The sequence below is a fragment of the Sturnira hondurensis genome, unplaced genomic scaffold, assembly GCF_014824575.4.
Source record: "Sturnira hondurensis isolate 20B ecotype Veracruz unplaced genomic scaffold, ASM1482457v3 Scaffold0022215, whole genome shotgun sequence".
In the NCBI taxonomy this organism is placed as follows: Eukaryota; Metazoa; Chordata; class Mammalia; order Chiroptera; family Phyllostomidae; genus Sturnira; species Sturnira hondurensis.
The window spans coordinates 3,090,433-3,102,079 of record NW_028094846.1 but is presented as its reverse complement, the minus strand read 5'-3'; positions in this window follow the sequence as shown (position 1 = coordinate 3,102,079).

Here is an 11,647-nt window from a genome sequence, read left to right as displayed (position 1 = left end):
GGCGGCAAGGATCGAAGAGTAGATAACATTTCAAAGAAATCTGAGGGCTTAGTATGAGTCAGTCTGTCAGGAACAGAGTTTGAGGGTTTCCTGCTCAAATCCTTAACATATGAATGAAAGCACTCTTAGCAGAGCAGATTTCACAGGTTTATCAGGAAGTCTTTGTGATGCCAGATTTTTCCCCAGGACATGCTCTAGGAAGGCAAGGAGTTGCACCCCTCCCCATCAGGTATTCGGACTTAAGGGGATTAGAGCCAGGAAGCGCTTCTCCCAGAGGGCATGGGGACTCGGGCTTTGTCAAAGCCGGGGTGGGGGTGGTAAGAGTCCATTGCTCTTTGTTGTAGCCCCCTGAGTCCTTCCATGACGGCCTCCCAAGTGATCGTGTCTGGCCTAGGTTGCCCCTCCTCTGAGGGGTCTTACTCGTCAAGGACATCAACCATGCTTTGGGCACAGGGAGGAAACTGAGGCAGCATTTGCTACCAGAGACAAGCTTTGTCTCCTGCGGCTCGCATTCCAGAGGTAGTCGCTCCCTCATCCTTAAGCCACAGGGGGTAGAAAGTTACAATTCCTAAAACCAGGCAGAGCGGTCCACAACACTAATAAAGGGGGTTAGTATCATGGTTTACATAATTTCAGTTTTAAAACTCCGTTACAAGCATACTCATTAGGCCAGTATTTCTCTTCCCCATTGGAACTGTCATCATAAGCCAAGGGACAGGGTGGTCACTGATACACAGTCCCTATGTCCCAGGGGTTTGAACACAAAGCAGGAGGATTTGAAGTGCTACTTTGTGTGAATTCATGAATTCTTGCTTTTTCATCCATTCTGTGGTCACACAGGTAATAATTGTCTAAGTACGTAAGCCCGAAAAGTACTTTCTTGCCACAATTTTCCAAAGACTACATTTACCTAAGGTGGCTGGGTAGCTGAAGGCCTCATTTATTTTGGAAGAACGAATAATCAGAACCGTTGGCTTTGAGAAGTTTATAAATGACATTAAAATGTCCCCACCCTCCGTGTTGTGCATGTGATGGTCCTCAGGCAGTGGTCACTCCAGTTTCCGTTGGCCAGCAAGTAACTCTCTGCTCTTCCTGATACGACCTTACTTCCTCCATGGTTGACGGGGTAACAACTATCACACACATGGTTTTTTCAAGCAATTAGAATCTTTATAAAATCACGAAGCTTGTTTTAAATTGATGCTATATGGTGGGATATTTGAGAAAATACGTTTTTTTCCAACCCCAGAGTAGTTATAGATGATTTTACTCATTCTTCCTGATCAAGTTTCATTGTGAACATCAATCCTTACACTGTCCCCACCCTGCAGCGGTCGCCTGAGGGGCGGTTGAAGCTCACGGGGGGGGGGGGGGGGGGGGGGGGGGGGGGGGGGGGGNATATAGCATTTCTAGAATTTCCAGAACACATGGCATAGTTTCCTCTTGGCAAAATGTGACAGCCAAGTAGGCAGAGAGGTCCGTGATGAAAGGTGAAATTTAGAAGTGACAATTCTTAGAAGTCCCCCCCCCCCCCCCCCGAACATACTGGTTTGGGTTTGAAACCAGACGACCAAGTCGTCGTAACTGCGCCAAGAACGAGGGGGAGAAGATGCCTTGGGGCGTGGAATTTTACTGCTCCAAGGGGCTCTTCCATTTCCTTTAGCAGTAATGAGATTCAGGGAGGCATTTTCCCCTGGGGTTACGACCACGTATTCGTTCCCTAACCAAAGTCTGGGTCAGTGTGTTTACATTCGTCTAAAGAACAAAAATCGACGTCAGTCGTGGGTCTGGACAAGGTATGAATTATGAATGAGTGGCTAAATAATTAAGTAAACAGCATTCGGCCCAACACAGCACATTCCCCTACAGCTGGCTGCGTTCCTGGGAGGCAGTGCAGCGTGAATGCTGGAGACAGCCAGCCCTGCAGCCAGAGCCACTGACGTGTGAGGGTCCAAGTTCACCACGTTTCGCTCTGACTCGGACGGTGCACTTCACCTCTACCTTCCTCACCTGTAAAACGCATGGATAACAGTACCTTCCTCTTGTGCAAATTAAGTGTGACAGGGCATGCCCAGCGCTCAGTTCGGCGTCCGCCTTGCAGCGCAAATTCAACCTCATTCCCCTGTGCGCCTTCCTCTCACCCTGTCTGTCCTCTCTCCCCGCCAGTATTGCCGTCAGGTCCTGGGGCGTACATCTCCGGGGCCCGGCGTCACTCAAGTTCACTTCTCTCTCACGTGAAGTCCACGCACTCTGCTCCACAGCGTTACTCGGAGACCCAGGCTCCCCGCATCTGCCCCCTCCCCCCCCAGATTCCCTTGGACAGGGCCCGGGTACAGTTTTTACCTGTTTAAATGGGCTATGTTTTAAATAGTTATTAAAAAACTACATACACAATCCCCTTGATTTTGTTCCTTGGCCTGCAGAGCCTGGAGTACTCGCTATCTTGCCCTTTAAGATGATGTCTGGGAACCCCCTCCCTCGGGCCCTAGAACCCTCTGCGGACCCTCTGCTTCGGGCCATGGAGTGAGGGAAGGGGAGTCTCAGAGGAGCTCGTGGGAGATTTTCACCGGTCAGATCAGGAAGTGCATGCGTTGCTCCCACCATGTCCCTTTGGGCCAGAACTCAGTCAATGGTGGCACTGAAGTGTAAGGGAGGCGGGGGGGGGGGGATGTGGGGGGCATGGGTGGTAGAGCGAAGGCCCAGGAGGAAAAGTCATGGACATCCGTGGTCACGGGATGGGACCGCCGTAGCTCCCTAAACACAAAAGCCCCTCCTGCAACCCCCACGCCCCCGCCACGGCTGTGACAGCGGCTACTCCTTCCTGCTTTCCTCCAGGCCTCACTCTCGATTCTCCTCCCGACAACCATTGCTCATTATCCGATCAACCCTTCCTCCCAAGCACCACGGGTCTTCGCCCTGCTCCGTCTTCAGGCCCCAGGGGTCCCCTCCGTCTCCCTGGCTTTCTCCGCCTCTCCCTGCCTCCCTCTCTCTCTCTCTCTCTCTCTCTCTCTCTCTCTCTCGTTCTCTCTCCACCTGCCGTCCTGCCAGGCCTTGCCCCAACAATCAGTTAAGTCAACTGCTCTTCTCCTGACCTGGGGGAGCCCCACCCAGGCCTGGGTTTCCCGCCTCGCACACCTCCTCCTCTGGCTAAACAGCATCGCCACACATGTCTCCCTGAGGAGGTATTCCTAAGCTGGCGGGCACCGCAAAACAAACCACACGGGCTAACCGCCCTCTTTAAACACTCCCTCCCTCCACGCTCAGCGGGGGCCCCCAGACGCTGAGTGAGTCTTTCACTTGCCTCCGACTGACAGCCTGCTGAACACCTCGGGGTTGCAGTTTGTCCCTGTGTCTCCTTCACCCGCCGCTGTCCCCGTATCCAACGGCATTGCAGGCGACCTGAATGTGTCCGTATGTAAGTCATTTGGATGATTTGCTCGTTAACCCCACGCATGTTTACCGAGAACCAATCATGTGCCTCACTGTGCTTCTAGTCTAATTTTTTCAGGCCACATACTAGGAGGATTTCTTCTCGCTCTTGACTTCAAAAGGCGTGCGTATGTCCGCACTCTCTCTGCTCCTGTCTGCTCTCCAGAAGATGAAGACGTCCCCCTTCTTCCTCAGGTTGGTCCATTTCTCTCTTACCTTTCTTCTTTCAGAATGTTTTTTTGGTCTTTGTCCTTGACTTCCTGAAGTTTGTACGTGAGGTACCAAAGTAAAGTTTTCTCGGCATTTACTTTGCTTGGTGTTCTTTGCATCTCCTGGATCAGTGACGTGGTGTCCGACACCAACCTGGGGGAAATTCAGCATCATCGTTGTTTCCAACATTGCTCCTTTTCTCTTTCTTTTCCAGCTGGTAGTCCCATCGTAAGTCTATCACGCCTCTTGTAGTTGTCTCGGGTCTTGGATATTCTGTTGCGTCTTTCAGTCTTTTGGCCTCTTTGCTTTTCAGTTCTGGGAAGTTTCTACTGTGACATCCTTAGGCTCAGGGATCCTTAGCCATGTCCGGTCTGCTAATGAGCCCGTCAACGGTATTGATCATTTCTGTTACAGTGTTTTTGATCACTGATATTTTTATTCCTTCTTAGAATTTCCATCCTTGTGCTTACAGTTTTTGCACGTTGTCGAATTTTTCCACGAATGCCTTTAGCATATCAGTCATAGTTTTTTCAAATTCCTGGTCTGGCAATTCCAACATTCCTACCATATCTGATTCGGATGGTTATTCAGTTCCTCAGGCTGTTTTCTGGTGTTTATTTTGGCTTCTACCGTTTCGTTGGGAGCTAGACATGGGGCATGGGGTAAGGGGGACTGAGGTAAACAGCTTGTAGTGACGTGGTGGGGGACGCTGTGGGCGGAGGGGAAGTACTGTCCTGTGACGAGGTCGCAGTTTCTCTGTGAGCCAGGGAAGTGGGGGAGGGGTCGGTTATCAGATGCATACGTCAGGAGGATGCGCTGCACATGCGAACAGCGGTTAATGATACTGCGCCGCCTGTTTGAAAATTGCTAGGAGAGACCTTCAAAGCCTCATCACAAGAAAACCTTTCGTAGCGATTGGTGATGGACGTCAACAGACTTGCTGTGGTGACTACTGTGCGATGTATCCAAATACCAAATGTTTGTCATACACCTGAAACTAATACAATGTTACCTGTCAATTAAACCTCAGTTTAACAAATCTGTGTGCCTTTAGCATCGTTTAGGGTAAAATTTCTTTATTTAATATGCATTTTCTATGTCTAATTATTCATTTCCTGCTTTATTATCTTATTGCTTTCATCTGGATTAATCAAACATTTTTATTCCAATTTTCTCTCCTTAATGTTGCTAGTTACACATTTTTTTACTACTCTTTTGGTGGTTACCATAGAGACTACAATATATATTTATGGCTAATATAGTCATTTTACCAGTTCTCTGAGGATTCAAAGACCTTAAAATACTTCATCTCTAACCCTTTCCCCTTTGATGTTATTGGTGTTATTTTAGTTATATATGTTTTATAAGACATGACATTTAGTTATACATATTAATTATACATATTTCACATAGCAGATACTTATTATAATCACCTACATACTTCCCTTTTGTATTCTCCTTTATTCTTTTATGTATTTCCTACACTTTTACCAGGGACTGTGACTCTTTATCCTGAAGAACTCATTAGCATACATTTTCACGTGTACATCCGGGTCAGGGACAATCCGAGACTGGGAGGCGAGGCAGCAGGGGAGGCAGACGCTTCATTCCGCCCTCAGTGCTGGAGGGGGTGTTTGCTCCCTGGGCACCGGATCCCAGATCGGCCGTTGCTCTGAGGCTTCAAATACAGCCGTTATTTTTGTGAAAAAGCCAACGGTCAGTGTAATTACGCTTCTTACAAAGCGCTGTCTCTACTCTCGGGCTGCCTGGAAGACTCCCCAGTAGTGGCTGGCGTGCAGCGGGTTTCCTGTGCCATGGGTCCGTGCCCGTGTGTGTGTGTGTGTGTGTGTGTGTGTGTGTGTCTCCTCTTGGGTCGTTCGGTGGCTCCTGAAGGTGTGCTTTCACCATTGTTAAGAAAGTGACTCTCGAGTCTCCTCTCTCTGAGGAGATTCTCCAGTTTGCGAGCAGACCATCTGCCTAAAACACACATTTAACCATGTAATTACCTTTCAGACCTTCCAAACGCACGTAAGATGCAGCCCAGGCTCCTGTCCAGGGGTACGGCCCCGGCCCCCACTCCACCTCCTCCTGCATCCTCCCCTCCTGTTCCCTCCCAGCCCCACCTGCCCCTGGACCTTCTCGGAGGAAAATACAGAGAAACCCCTGCCCCCAGCTCGCACGTCTCCCCATTTCTGCTTTGCTGGTCTCTCTGCGTGGGCGCACGTTCCCTCAGCTGTCTCTGCCCACCCACACCTCTCCGTCCAGCTAACCGTGGTCCGCCCTTCACAGTTCATTCTGGACACCAACTCTTCCAGCCAGCTCCTCTGAGGCCCCAGCCTGGACTATCCCACCCTGCACGACCCCACCGCGGCTTACGGGCTGGGTACCGCAGCTGCTTGTGGGAGTACCAGCCCCCTCACCAACCACGCGAGATACCAAGCTGCTCAGAAGTTATGGCCATGGGTTACTCATCTCATATCTCGTATTGCCCGGTGCTTAACCCGGGGCCAGTCACAATGCGAACCAGCATTTGTGGGACGAGCCAGACAAAATCAAAATTACTAGGCTCCGATGCAGAACCACTGATTCGCAACATTTACCGAGTCCTCCCGGTGCCCCGGGCACCGAGCAAGTGTGCTACGTACACCCGCTGTCTTTTACCCAGAGCCCTGTGAGAGAGGTACTATGGTTACCCCGTTTCACAGGGGGGACCCTGAGGCTCAGGGGGGTTATACATGTGGTTCAAAGGCACACAGGCCGTACACGACAGAGCCAAGCTGCCACCCAAGGCTGGGCGTGAGTGCGGAACTCAAAGCCTTGTCCACAAGCTCACGCACGGACTGACCCTCTCGAGTGCTGGTCCCAGACGGCACCGCCTGCCTCAGTCCCACCCACACTCCCTAGATCTCAGTGCTAATTACTAGCTTGTCACTGATACAAGGCTGGCTCCGGGTCATGGTCACCTTCCACGAAATGCTTATTGAGCCGTGAGAAGGTATGTCTGCGTTAAGCAGGCTTCTTTGAGCCAGCCCGTATCCCTGGGCAGTTATGAGAATTAACGTAAAGAAATGTTCATTCAGATTCTCCTCAAGATCTACGTGTGAATTAGGCTCTTGGAGACGGAGCCTGGGCTATTTTCTGCCACACGGGGAGGAAGTTCTATGCGACACCTTCATCTCCTGCGGCTGCAAAAAAGAGCCAAGAGCTAAGCGCAATGGTCTCCCTTTACTGAGAGGAGCATGTGGGCAAAGCCCGCCATGACCGGACGCAGCTCAGGTGTCTTCCAAGGAACCCGATGTGCAGCCAGAGTGCTGAGTAACCACAAGACGGTGGACCCGAGGGCAGCGTTCCGGGCGTACAGTCTGCACTGGGGGCGGGGTTGCCCACACTGGCAGGCACACACGTGATAGGCTTTCATGGCTCAGCAGGGGCCCTGACGCTGCTCCTGAGCAGCCCTTCCGAGGCAGTCTCACTGCTCGGTGGGAAACACGCTGAGCTCCAGGGAGCAGGAGGGACTGGAGCCGGGCGGAGGAGGGGGCCCCCCAGCAGGGAGGCGTGAAGGATGTCAGAGGGCCACGTGCACTGGGAGAGGCTATGCAAATAGAAAGCATCACTGTACGGCGAGTTACCCTCTGAGGGGCGAAGGCTAGATTGCAAAGCAATGACCCGTGGCTGCCTGGGGCCACCACTGAACCATGCAAACGAGCCCAGCTAATGTCACAGGGTTTAAGAAAACACAGAAAATGAGACCGCGCCTGGAGGAAGTTGGGCTATACCTAGGTTTGGGGGCTGGGAGGAATGCAGTCTGGTGCTTGGCGGCTGGATGGGGTTCACGCCGGTTGACACCCACAATCTGTACCACGGGCTGACTTTTTGAGAGCGCCATAACTCGTCCGTCACCTGAACTGATCCCTATGGGGAGGAAATGGGATAAACCAAACGAGGACACGGGCGTCCAGGTGTTGGTCCCTTGTCCCCAGGGAGGTTCATGCTGTCACAGGCATCATCCCGGGCAGCCACGGGGCATTCCACGGCCACTGGAGACTCAGCCCCGAAGCAGCAGCACACAGTGCAGGGATGTTCTCTGCTCCCACAGCCGCTCCCTGAACGAAGCGCTCGGCGTTCGCCCCAGTGAGTCCGGGTGGGGGCCTGAGACCTGCTCTTCTGGTTCCAAGCCCTTGGTCTTTCTGCTGCCACAGGGAGTGATGACGCTCTGAAACGTCCCGGTACTTGGAACTTGGTCTTCTGATAAGTCCCTCTTCTTTCTGCTGTGTTACCCTTCGGACACACAGGGGAGTGGGGGTGGGGGGAGGTCAATGACAACCTGCAGACACGAGGGGCTTGTGCAATTGCCTCTGAGCCTTGTGCAAAGTCACCTCGACGCATTCCTGGGACTGCACTGAATGGAGAAAGTGCGGCTGCAGGTGCACCCATGAGCCCTGGGCCACAGCCCTTCTTCGTAGGCGTGTGCTGCCCGTCACTCAGCCTGGGCCACTCCGTGGAGCAGATTTTGTCACCAGCTGGGCCTTGGGCACCACTGGGGGAACAGAGTAGATGTCTGCTACGATCCTGGCTCCCCAGAGCCTAAAACCCAGATGAAATAAATGTACCCCCAAATGTGCGCACTGCCAGCTCTCCCCGAAAAGGCACCGCAGAGAAAGGAGAAGCCAGTGGGAGCAAGTGGCTGCAGGTGCCACAGGAGGAGGTGTCCTTCACAGCCACCAGAGGCAGGCCAGGCATCAGCCGGACCGACGGGGGGGAGGCACACAGTTCCAAGTGCAGGGGCAGCGTGAGTCACACCCAGAGGCCGGAAGGGCTCGGGGCGTGTTGGAGGCAGGGAAGAGGCCATCTCAGCCCAGGTGAGGTGGGTGTGGGGGGCAGGAAGCTCACGCACATAGAAGGAAAAGCCCTGAGAGCCAGGCCATGTGGGGGGACAGGAGCAATGAGAAGAGGGATGGCTTTGGTGCAGGCTTAGGAGGGACTCCAAGCTGTCTCTCTCTCTCTCTCTGGCTTACCCAGGAGGGCCCTCGGCACACCTCCACTCAGTGTGGCTCTGATGTTTTAAAGGGGGCCGTGTGGCGAAGCAGGAGAGAGGGGAAGGACTGCTGGGGGCGGAAGGGGTACAGGTGCCTTCCTGGGTACCCTACCCCACGAGAAAGGCTGTTCCCCGGGACGAGCCCCTCCCTCGAGTTGGCAGCTGGCTCCTGCCAGCCAGCTTCCTATGCTCTCCCCTTGCCCGTGGGGTGCACACTTTGTCTTCTTCTAGCAGATTCCGTATTTTTAGGCCAGGCAGTTGCTGTGGCAACCACTAGAGCTGAACATTTTGTTTCCCAAGAACAAATGCCACGTTTAAATATTCAAGCTATTTTCTGAGGTTCAAAGGAACCTCAAACTTGAGGTTTCACAAGCCTATCATTCAGACCACGTGAGAGAAATCGAACTTTCTCTTTCTCACCTGAAGGGTTCGTTCCCACAGTGCTCACACCGTCCCGGGGTGGGACGGTGGTCCAGATGAACGGTCACAGCAAATGGGGACATCTCTTCCAGAAGGGAGACCAAAGAATAGTTGTATTAGGTTTCACTCCTCCCAACATTGTTTCAGAAGACTCTACCCATGAATGCTCCGGATGATGACGGGGAGCCCCAGCCCCCCTCCTTTTGCAGGAAGACGCGTGGGGGGCTCTCCTCCCATCTTTCGATACAGAGGGGCCGTCCCACCCCAGTCCAACTCGCCCCCACAGCGCTCGCACCGAACTATGGCCTTTGTTGGGTCCCTTCTCCCTCCACGAGAGAAACTGTAGCCACCGCATTTACTACGTCTGAGTATTCTTTCCCTCGCGAGTACGGCACACACCTACTACAGATCGCGGATTGCCAGCACGCCTCTATTTCAGGACTGCAGGTTCTGCAGCTTATCTCAGCCTCCAGATTCCTCCCTCCCAAGAACACTGGAGGGTGCGAACCGGCCTCCCACACATCTAGATAAGGAGTTCTGAACCTTGGTCCGTGAACTTGAATGGAAAAAAATGACATCACTATTTTTGCCAACTTCTCCCTGAGATTATCGTTTTGTTCTGTCACAATTACAGGAAGCAAGCCGCAAGCCGCCACCAGAAAGCCCACCCACCACGTTACCACGGTTGAAGAATGACATCGAAATTGCGTGCAGACTCACCACCACTCCGAAACGGTGCTGGTGACTGATGCACACACAGCCCAACGCCGTGACTTCTTACTTAGTAAACAATATGCAACATTCACTCATATCGTCTTTCGTATTTTGAGTTGCTTTTCTGGGTAACAGTTAGGTTGCCTTCCTTTGTGATAAATTATATTTTATTTCGTGCATTTAAAACATTTTCCAGGTTGCCAAAGGCACCCACGGCACACGAAAGTTTGCCAACGCCTGACCGACATGCTTGCACTCTGGTGCTACCGCCGCTGTGCCTGTGACTGGCAACCGGACCCAGACCCTTCCCTTCATGTGTTCCAGTCGCTTCAACATTGAGCCATGCTTCTCAGGAGAATAACTCCGACCTTGACAAAAAAGCCCTGCCCCTTCTGAGAGCAGCAGGTGACGGGACTGGGGCGCACTCACTCTCACCTGGAACACGCCCTGCACTCGCTCACTCGCTGCCTTTGAAAGCCACGGGCGTTACTGATGGTTGAGGAGCAACCTGTGAAGCGAAGCCCCAGTCGGGACGGACTCAGGAGTCAGACAGCAGCGTTCTGTGTTCTGCGCATGGGAAGATGGACGGGATCGAGTGCAGGAACTGGAGGCTGGGGCTGGGGGAGCAAAGGTCAGGGAAGGCGACCGTTGGTTTTCCAGAAATCAGGAAGCGCAGGGAACTGCAGGGAACTGTCACCGTTATTGCTCGCAGCGGCAACACCCAGAGGTGTGACTCGAAGAAGGACAACTGGAAGCTGCCGACAGTGCACACGCTTTTCTCCCCAAGTCCATACCACTCACTCACACACCTGCCTGCTGCCGCCGAGACGCACGGCTCTGCTGCTCCGCTTCCCACGCTCTGCACCTGCCTTTCTCGGTTGCAACCGAACCCAGGACCTCACTGGCAGGGTGCAGGTTTCAGGCTGGAAAACCGAGGCAGCATCAGGGCAGGGGGAGAAGAGCACAGAGCCAACGACAGAACCAGCACACGGGTGGGGTGGCAGTGTGCCTCGGATATCTGAGCTCTTGCACTGGCTGGGGGCCTCTGGGGACTCACACTCGCCCTCTCTGGGACTCGGCTTTTACATTCACAGAGGCCCCCAATCCCAGCACCTCAGGGAACCCGGCTCCTTGGAGTGAGAAGATGGACTTCGTGGCTCACAAGCACCGGGGAATGGCGGGCTGTGAGCGGAACCTGTCGGCAACGGGCTGGGATTCTCAAAGGAGAATACGCTTTCTCTACAGCTTAGGCGACCTACCAGATGGAAAACTGAAACTAATCCCACAGGCTACGCCTGAGGGTTTGATGGCTTTAGCTAAGAGTCGTGTCACTCTCGTGCATGTACACGGGAGTGTTTCAGAGACAAGTTCCCACTGTCCCAGAGGCATCTCTGTACGACATCAGCAGCTGTCTTGCCCAATCTCCCCCTAACCTCCTTCGCCACCTCCCCCAGGAACTCCATCTCCCCACAGTCTTGACAAGTGTGGAAAAATAGTCGGAGAACACAATGTCTCTTACACCCCAAACGGGTCATAGCGTGTGGGTTGGACAAGAGGCACCCCGCTGCTGTCTCCCAGGGGCACTGGCTGAGTCTTTCTAGGGGTGTCCTCCTTCCCCACGGGCAGGGGCACTGCAGGCCAGGGCCACCAGGCGCAGAAGGCTGAGCTCATGGCCAGAGACCCAGTGGCATAAATTGTCACCGGTCGGGCCAGAGGGAGGAGGTTTCAAAGACCCGACTTTAATCCTCAAGCTCATTCCTCCCGAAAGGAGAGGATCAGGTGCAGCCGAGAGAACTGGTTTGGCAGGAATTTGGGGGAGGGCTGGCACTGACCCTGGGT